Genomic DNA, 10,719 nt, shown 5'->3' on the forward strand with positions numbered 1-10,719 from the left:
AAGAAGATTCGGTGAACGATAATATGCATACAGAGAGAGAGAGAGAGAGAGAGAGAGATTACCAGTCTTCGTTAGGAGAAACTCGCATTTTCCTCACATCTTGAACTCAGGATGTCCTCGACGTAGTCGGTGTTTCACTGGGACTTTGCATTTTGAAACGGAGAAGTCCGTTGAAACGATGTCAGAAGAATACATTATAGAAGCTGCAGCGGAAATTGTTCTAATTGTGAGCTCATTTCAATTTATCTCTATGATCGAAACTGTTCATGTTGTAGATCTTGTCATGAAGATAAAGTATGTCGAAGATCTTATCAATCGAACAATGATTGATACATAATTGGAGATTATCAAAGTAAATTTATTTTTGACAAAATAGATTTGGTTGCACCGTATCGAACCCATTTTATCCCATGCTAACAAATTCATTCCGGGGGAGTGCGGTTTCGGTGATTCTGGAGAGAGAGAGAGAGAGAGAGAGTGGTGATTCAGAGGAAAAGGACCTTTTAGATTCGCACTCCATTGTTACTGCCTTACAGGTCAGTTCTGATTCGATTTTGTGTAGCTTTTAGATATCGCAAATGGAAACAAAAACACGAACGAAATTGCTGCTCCATTCCTAGTTTGATTAACAATTGGAATTTGCGTTTCTATGAGATTTCGTGGTCACTTGAAATCTTGAATTTTTCCTTAGTTGAATTGTCAAGTACTCCACTTTGTGTATTACCGTACCAAGGAAGCTCGAATATAATTTTTTGAGCTTGTTACGCTTTCAAACCGAACTTGATCAATCCCTTGCTTGGCTTGTTCGGCTCATTTATCACCTCTCATCTTGAGTTTGTTCAAATTTCTTTGGAAAGTAGTTGTCTGTTCTCGCTTGCTCGGACTCGAGAATATTTTGCCTTTTGCCATCAATTAGCGAAAAGTATGTATTCGTATGTATGTGGTGTCGCGTTCCGTTGATAAAGAACCTTACATGATGTAGTAAGTTTAACTTCATTGAAGCAATTTGCTTATACACTTCACAGACAACTTTTATAAGCAGCAGGAAAGAGAACTGTTATGGCAGATTGATGGTGAAATTTTTCCGGCTAGTAAATTATTTGCCACATCATAACAAGTGGTGGATGGTGGTGGAACTGGGAGTGATCCTTGCAACTGGTTAAACCTGTGGTTCAAATCTAGAGTGACTGCCATGGAATGAGGTCTGGAGACTGGTCAAATCCTGTCAAAAAGTTTCTGTCAAGGTCGCCTAATCGCATGCTTTCTTTAGTTGTGTTCCACAACCAAGTTGGTATTTGGCAATGAATTTGGTTCTCAGAAAAAACCAGTACCTCCAATTTATTCTGAAACCATAGGAAACTCCTTCAGGTTGCATGATGACAATCCTATTCTAGTGAACTTCGGAAGAGTAGCATTGGTACTGTTATTTGCAAGCACTGTTAATTTGTTAAATGACAGTTGGAATTCCCTAAGGTCTGGGAGCTTCAGAAAAATGTCTAGATCAAGTTTACCACTCAAATTGTTATAACCAAGATGAATAAGTTCAAGATCCTCGAGTAGAGAGATTGAGCTTGGAATCATGCCATAGAGTTGATTGTATGAAAGGTTAAGAATTATTAATCCAGTGAGTTCCCTAGCCAAGATGAGATTTGACCAACTAGTTCATTTGAGCTAACGTTCATGTAGGACGGCTCGGTCAGATTACCAAGCGAAGCTGGAATCGTCCCGGAGAAATTGCAAAGTGCTAAATCCAATAGACTTAAGGATTCAAGATTGCCAATAGTACTTGGTAGTGTTCTGGAGAAACCCGTCTTTCTAACTTCCAATCTCTTGAGGGGACATCTATGGTGAAATTTTGGCATGCTCAATTTGTTTTTGTTTTTTGTGAAATTCTGGTGTGCCAATAGTACTTGGTCCTTGTAGGTTGAAATAAAATGCTCAATTTGTATTTTTTATGGACAAGGGTGTCACAGAGCCTCAAGGGATATGCAATGTAACTTTAATCATCAGTCCATACCTCAACCCATGTGAAGGTCATAGGTTCTGGCCAACTGACCAACTGGGTGGCTCACTTTCTAGGTTGATGAGAAAAATGATAGATTGAATAGAAATTGACCATCTAGGTTGCTTACGTTTTGTATAGAACTTCCAGGAAAGAAAATCAGTTTGACTTAGCATGGCTTATTTTCTAATTGTGGATGATAAAGGTAATAGAAAGTTTCTGGATTATTTAGTTGTAGTGTAGCAGCATTGGAAATTTTTCCCTGGGAACATGCAGTTACTTCGTACTTGTGGATTTCACAAAAGTGGGAATCAAGGCCATATGCCAACTTTTGTAGAAAACTTTCTCCATTGTCTCCTACAATTTGCGTGGCGACAGAACATTTTCAAATGCTTCTATAATGTATGTATTTTCCTGTGTGGAGTGGTAGTTAAAATATCTTGTGGCAATTACATGTACGGCTTGTAGTTAAGTTGTTTTGGCAAACCTATGCAGATGCTTTTCAAGGGATTTCCCGACGAATGTAATTCGTTGAAGTCATTGAGGGATGGAGCATTGGAGATTGGGTCCTCTGCCAGGCGGGCAAAAGAGTTTACAAGTTATTTTTGGGAACGTCAAGTGTCTCTTTTCATGGCGGAAATGGATTCTTGTAGCATCAGCAATCGCAGTTATGAAAGTTCTTCAAAGCTGGCATATATTACATCTATTCGAAGGAATTGCATTATCTGAGTTGGAATTTTCCGACATCATTTTTTTTCTATTCAAATTTCTGTTGTTTTCAGAGGCCATGAAGGATGTATGAGATTGTCGATGATAGAAAAATGCAGAAAGTGCTTGAAATCGCGAAGAGCCAAAATGATTTCTGTACTGTTGTGTTTTCATTTTTTACAGCTCTACAAGACTTTATACCTCCTCCCAACCCGTTGGAGAAAAATTAAACCATCTTCTGACGGTTCCATGTTGCAATAATAAAGAGGAGTGAACTTTGGATGCAGTGTAGGAATAAATGAAAGAGCTTATTTTCCCCTTTCCGACATTTCTGGTATTTTATTTTAGCTACTTCTCTTCAGTTGTGAGGAAGTCCATGATGACGTCTCAAAATTATAATGTATTACCAGTAAACCAGCAGGTGCGATGCTGACCTGCCGCTCAGGTGGCCAGTTCAAGATTCCTGTAGTCATCCATGGTGCTGCATCTTGAGTCATATTTTCAGCCCATTACTGGGATCGATATGGTCGCTGCTCAACGGCTTGTAATGCAATGCCTATTGAAGCTTACCATTGGGAGGTCTTTCTACACGTACGTGTACTTTCTACAACTGCAATAGATGATATATACTGTCATAGAAGAGGCAGAGAATTCTCTCATTCTGAAATTAGGATTCTAAAGGGCGTGTACTTCAGCATATTTTGTTTCTGAAAGGAATAGATGTGGGCTTTCAAGATGCTGAAAGCCCACATCGATTCATGTATACTTTATCTTATCTGAGGTTTCCTAGTTGTTTTGAGCAATACCAACAGGCACCGAGTGCTGTGATGATTTAGCTTTTAACCATGCTGAGTTATCGTTTCCACTAAGTGGCAACTCCGATATTTTCCTCTGGAATAGGTTAATTTGTGCTTCCGGGTTTTTTTTTTTTTAATCTTGGAGTGGTCGTTCTCGTCGTTATTGTGACTAAGAATTTTGGATGCGGCATGTGATTTGGTCTTCCTACTCATTGGAGTTTCTCATGTTTCTTCTTGAAATGGTGGTACTCAGTTATTGCAGGGAGTAAAGCTGGACACTGGACAGTAAGCTGGTTCTTCACAAGCCAAGGCAAGTCATGAAGACAAAATAAGACACCCCCACATACAGACATGAAAAGAGCATTCAAAATCACTGGTAAAAAAAATTTGAATTTCGTCGAATCTTTTCGAGTTGGTCTTCAAGTCTTCTCATATGGGTTACAAAATCACCCAACATTTTTACTTGTTTAAGGCTGGCTGTTGATAGTTCTAGATGGATACCTCCCAGAGGTAAAGTTCTGTAACTTTAATATAGGCGCAGCAGTTCCATTCATGGCCAAGTTTCTTTTGGCATGCCATTCTTACTATCACCCTCCCAATTCGAAGTTTTTTTCCTGGAAGTTTCCACCTTGCTGACTATGACAACAGTCGCGACTATGAACAGACTCACGACTATGGCAGGGCGGAACGCCGACTATGACAACAGTCGTGACTATGAACAGACTCATGACTATAGCAGGGCGGAGCGCCTAAATTATTGTTATTTCTTTCCTCTCTTCTAATTTACACAACAACATCCTTATATCTGGTGTTTAAGATGCCATGTTGAAGCTTTATACCACCTACTACTTAGCCTCATCATGTGATTGACTAACTAGATACACACAGATACACCAGTTTACCAGCAACAACAGAAAGTACATGGTTGCACAATTGAGCATTATTTTAGCTATATAAGCATAGCATACAAGAGGTATTAGTTTCCTTTTCCTAATTAAGAGGTTGGATTGTGAATTTGGCAATGATTGTACCAGTTCTACAGCAGGGTGGAATCCTCTAAGTTGACTGGGATGCGAATGTACCAATAGGAAGATGACACAAAGCAACTCCTCTAAAAGGAACCAAAAATGTCCCTTGCTCATTGTTCTATTTCAAGTCTCTGTTAACCCCAAGGGGTAGCTCAAGTGGCAACAAGAATGAGCTGTAAACTCAGACATCCTGAGTTGAAAACTTGGCAACCTCTTGGGGCCAAGCTGCAACGGTGAAATCTTTTTTGAATTCCTTGGTACCGGTGTGGATGGCATGCCTTTGACCGGATCGGGAATGGGAATAGTTGAGGTGCACGTAAGTTGTCCCAAACACCCCTTACCGTCTAACCAAAAAAGGAAATTTCAGGTCTCTGTTGGTCTATGGGGACCGCCTTTTCTCCACTTGACACGTTTGTTGCATTATTCTCTTCTCCAGCAGTCAGAAAAAAAAAAAAGCTTCTTTTGTTAAGTAGTTTCAGCTTCTTTTGTTTCAACCTTTTTAGGGTTAGTGTGTGTTTTTAGAAAGCTAGAGGTATCTTGTGGACCATTTCAGAATAAAAGTAGTTTGTGGGTGTGAGGGCCAGAGATTCAATGTCTTATATCTGGAATCATACTCCAAAAAGATTGTTCCGCAACCCATTCATGATTCAACACATGTACACCTCCACCTGATTAGCTCTTTATGTTTCTTTCTATCCCTGGTCCATTTTCCTGTAAGTTGCCGGGGCCGTCAGTAGTGTTGATAAGCTTGGGGATAGATAAGGAATTGACAGTAGGGTGTCAACTTTGATCTGTTTCTTAGGCTGTGTTTGGATAATTAATTTGAGGAGGGTTTTATGGATGGAAACAAAAGATGAAAAACAAACGGAACCGAACCTGAGATCGCCCCTGCTAAAGGTTGAAAGGCCATGCTTGTTTTCTTTTGTGTTTGTTTTAGTGTAATAAGTCCACCCTGCCAGAGCTTGAAAGGCCAATCTAGTTTGGTTTGTGCTTGTTTAATGCAATCAGTTATATATATTACAGCTGAAATCCTGTGGATATGCTGAATTTCTAAGTAATGGGGAGGCTGATATCGTCCAAACTTATCTTAAAGTCAGATTTCGCGATATATTTAGCAAAGGAATGCATTTTGTTCAGGCTTCCATCTTAAATGAAAGGGTTACAACCAGATTATAGCACACTAATGATCAGTTTGGCATTGTCTCTTCTGTGTGTACTAGGACCTGTTCTGCCAAGTAAACCCTGAAAGTGCGAAACCACCCACAAGACACATGTATCTGTTAAAGTCAAATCTTCAAGACAGGGTCACTTTGGACACACTGGTTGGTTGATGTGTATGTAGCATTACCACGCACGAGACACATGTATTAGTCGAGTCGAAGGCGTTGCCAGCAGGTGTTGAACACAAGTCATCTTCTCGATTTTTGGATTTACGCTTAGTCTATTTATAATACAAAAGGTTGAGAAAGTTTAAGGCATTAATGACAACAGAAAAATTTATTATAAAAAAAAGAGAAATATATTACACAGAATGTGAGGAGAATTGACCAGAATAAGGAACTTTCTACATCCAGGATGACATACTACATTAGGAGGCATTTTTCTACTTGGGGAAAGTGTTTCTTCTCTGCCTTATATTGTTGTTTACTGATTGCTGAGGCTGTAGAAGGGTAGGCACATATTTTTCAAAAATCCCTTCCCCGGACCGGTCAAATGCAGGCCATGCACGCTAAGACAAGGGAATTCACAAGAAATTACTTTCTTACGGCTGGACCCCAAGAATCGAACTCTGATAAATTGTGTGGGGAGCAGACTCACCAACCAACCAGACTAACCCTGGTCAACAGCGGTTGTGTTAGCTATTTGGATTGAATTGTTTAAGGTGCAGTATGTTTACATTACATCACTTGATTCGTCATGCTCCATATCGTTTTTAGAATCCAACCATACATCATCTGTTTCTTTCATTATTTTTTCCTTCAAACGCCTTTTTTATCCAGATTGCATACACAGATATGGGAAATCAACAACGCGTGGCGCGGCCCGACCCATCGCAATCCCCTGGCATTCAGACATTCAGGCAGGATCAACAGACACCTGGACACCCACATAGGTACAACTATACCATTCGAGGTTAGACTGAGCCATATTCAATTCCCATGTTTGTTTTGTTTCAATTGTTTTCTCAGCTTTCTACCATTTTCTTGGACCATCTAGAAATTCCTCCATCAGTAGAGATCTGATTTCCTGCACATCAGTTCAAATGTTTCACGTGGGCTGCACTGCCTGCACATGTGGCTTGAGACAAGTTTTTGGTGTCTGGGTTCAATCATAGTTGTCTTTTTTGAAAATCTGTCTTCCTCAGGCAATGATTTCAGTGCTTTTGTTTCATTTTGAATAGATTTATTAATTTCTCCAAAATCCATCTTTGGAATGGAGTGGTGAATTGGGAATGGGATTATTGGGAAGATCAACTAGGCCTTTAAATTTTTTTGGGTAGATTCTAAAATGAGTGGGCCTAACTGGCAAATTCTTTCTATATGACATAAATTAACACATAGCAATCTGCTGTACAATTGGCTATCTCAAATCTCTATCCCATTTTCTGGCCTTCCTATAGCTTGTGCATGCATTGAGATGTTCACAACTGCTCAAGGACATTGATTAACAAAGCTTAATAAAAACACACACACATATAATCGGATGTCCGGACTAGCTTGCACGCACCTCAGTTTTAGGTTTGTTAAACACAACGCCTAAGATACTTTCAACAAAAAGTCAAAAACTTCAAAATTTAACCGGTTACCATTAGTTGGCCGCGTAATTTGTAGCCTAGGGTTGGGGAGATTCCTAACCTCCTGATGAGGAACAAGGATAATAATCAACTAAGCCAGTTGAAGTTAGTTAGCCTTCTAAAAAAAAATTCAAGGGTTATGTTAGATTTGGCTTCAGATTATTAGCAGTCAAGATTTAGTGGGCAGAAAGAATATACTCTTACTGCTGTCATGATTCCACAGCCATGTTCATTGGAGTATAATAGTATATGTAATCTATACATCATTATCCTAAGACCTAATCTACCACCTCTTTGGCCTTTCAAAAATACAAAGAAAAAGGGGGGGCTGACTATTTATAGCGAGGTGTGATACTCTTTATCCTGAAATGGAATGGATGTCAAATTACTATTTCTTTTCCTGTTCTTCCATGCTTCATTGGGTATCCGAAATGGGTGTAAAAAGACAGTTTCAGGGAGTCATGGTTATGTAATGAAGATTGATTGCCATTATTTTTATGAGGTTAACTCTCATTGGATATGGTAAAATTATACAATAGTTTGAGAGTATCGCCACGTTGTATTTCGAACCACTTTACAATCAGACATTCATATGGGGTTTGCCGCTAAGTGTATGGACCTCACAAGAACGTGTGGTTGTAAAGTGATCCGGAATACCACGTGGCAGTACTCCCGGACTATTGACCTATTAGGAATTTTGATTTGTATCTCACCATTGTACTTGTTACTCTGGACTATTATTTCTCATAATTGAAATTGTCAAAACGAATTGAAAAAGTAAAACAACTTGACCCAAAATTGATAAACGTTCGTTTGATAACAAACTTATTCCACTCTAAACTTTGTCTCTCAATTTTTTCTGATCCCAATACACCTTAGTTATTGTTCATGAATGCTCTTGTTAGGCATACTCCTAGTATAATTATTGTTCAAAATTCAAGAAGAATTCAAACGTAACTTTGTCTCCAGCAACTTCTACTTACTTTGTCCAGTTTGAGCCTTCCTAGATCCAAAATATGATCGGAATTGTTCACTAGTGGAACTCGTCAAGTAGGTCGTTCACATAAAAAAATAAGCTTCATTAGACATTGATAGCTTTACGAACAAAATAGATTTGTGCCCAAAAAAAAATAGACGTGCAGCTTATTTTGTAGTATCATATTTTGTTCGTTTATTTTTGGATTCTCATGTTTTAATTTATTTATGCTAATAATTTGATCATGATCTTTAAAATTCAAACTTCATAGTAAATTGTATGTATATGATCCACTTATTCCATCCTCTAATTTATTACTCCTACTATGATCATATGGCCATGCCTTAGTATTAAGAGACACTGACACGAATCTAGCTAACACGTGGTCATCTCCCACATGTTTGAGGAACCAAATCCTCAGCGGAAAAGATTGCTGACTTGGCTGGCCGTTAATTTAGTAAGTTAGAGCATCTCCAATGGGAGATATCAAATCTTACGTGGGCAAATTAATGGTAAAATTTGACACCAAAGTTCAATCCAATCCAACAGCCTTCTTCGATGCCAATTTCTACGTGGATTTGAAGCAAGCCTTCTCATGCCAACTTTGACAACCTCCCTCCTCCATGCCAAATTTCAAAAAATGACCATTTGTATTTTGACATAAGGGTTGGAGAGGGATAATTTGATGTCAAATAAATAGAATTTGACATAAAGGTTGGAGAGGAGGTTTTGATGTCAAATAGGAGATACCAAAATGCCACATCAGCCTTCAAAAAAAAATTGACATCCCCAATTTGATGTCAAGGGTTGGAGATGCTCTTAGTTAGGTTCCGTTCCACGAAGGTTCTTATTTTTTAAGTATTAACTTGAAAAAGAAATACTTATTTTAGTTAGTAAAACACACCCTTAGTTGGTTAGAACATGATCCAAGTTTTTAAACAATCTACCTTCTGGGATCGGCTTTCCTCCATGTTCTCGTCTCTCTGTCTCAGCCTAATTTTAGGTCTTAGCTCGACTCAAAACAAAATTTCAAAACCGTTCATTTCATAATTTTTCGCAGAATATTCATGTCTCTTTATATATATATATATATATATATATATATATATATATATATATATATATATATATATATATATATATATATATATATATATCAGTTTGATCATATGTTAGTAATAGGTACATTTAAAATTACTTTTTGTTTTACAAATTAGATGATGAATAAAGTTATCTACATAAATCACCTAGTATTATATTAAAGAGAATATGATGTTTGATACACCTATTGACGTTCGATTAAGCTGATTTCACCGATTTGTTATTCTTTGAGAGAATCATGGATTCAAAGGCTCGAATCATTTTCGTAGAGCCGAGGTAGAGCTCAAAGATAGTAGTTTGTGAAGGGGTACGGAGAGATTGGATATTGAAGGGAGCCTTTCCCTACTTTCTTTCCTTGTTTTCAAATGAATATGCTATGAAAACGATGAGAACTTTTGATTTCTGAAAATAATTTCTAAACGATGTTAAACGAAATTATTTCTTATGGTCACGCTCAGAGGAGGGTTGCTTTGTCTGGTCACCCCCTCCTCGATCCTTTATTTCACTTTAAAAAAAAATTAAACTACTTCCTAAACCTGTTGTAAAACAGGGGGCTTGAAGTTATTCTGCTCTGTTTTGATTTGTTAAAACTTATACTCCATAGAGCTTATGTGATTTATCTAACTTCTCAAAACACTATTAAATATATAACAAATATATTCTCCTATCATTGACTAGATAGTTGGACTTGGTCTATAGTTTTTTTTTTTTTTTTTGTGTCATAATTTTTATTCAATCAATAATATAATTTCTTGATGTGATTTATCTAACTTCTCAAAACACTATTATAACAAATATGTTCTCTTATCATTGACTAGATAGTTGGACTTGGTCTATGGATTTTTTCTCATAATTTTTATTCAATCTATAATAGTATAGTTTATTGATTGCTTAAGATATTTATCTTTCAATTTTTTTTTTTATTTTTATTTTTATGGGGGATTGCTTAAGAGTTTATATAACTAAATTTATAATAACCAAACAAAGGAATTCAAATCTCTCAACTGAATTGAGTGTGCGTGCTCAATTCTCCCATCACCTTTTTCTGTGGATTTCCTGTAATCCCGGAGGAGTTGAGGAATGTACTACCACACTTCTACTTAAACCACATATAATTAATACAAAGTAATATGATCGGATCCGGAGATACTGTCGAGCAGCTCCCTATAGAGCGATCAATCCGGTCGTTCATTCCGGCTCGGATCAAATCTCAATGCATACAAATCGCATACACATCTGAATTGTCTATTACTTAGTTAAGATCCGAGTCATCGAGTGCCGAGAGATGAACAGCCGGATCGACCGCTCTACAC

General features: G+C 37.7%; 1 long non-coding RNA gene across 1 annotated transcript; it reads left to right on the plus strand.

The window, feature by feature from the left end:
* Positions 1–1,250: 1,250 nt before the first annotated feature.
* LOC131323481 (uncharacterized) lies at positions 1,251–5,573 on the plus strand. Its single transcript, XR_009199191.1, has 2 exons — positions 1,251–2,404; positions 2,498–5,573. It is a non-coding gene; the product is annotated as an uncharacterized LOC131323481 (long non-coding RNA).
* The last annotated feature ends 5,146 nt before the right edge of the window (positions 5,574–10,719 follow it).

The sequence above is a fragment of the Rhododendron vialii genome, chromosome 4a, assembly GCF_030253575.1.
Source record: "Rhododendron vialii isolate Sample 1 chromosome 4a, ASM3025357v1".
Taxonomy (NCBI): Eukaryota; Viridiplantae; Streptophyta; class Magnoliopsida; order Ericales; family Ericaceae; genus Rhododendron; species Rhododendron vialii.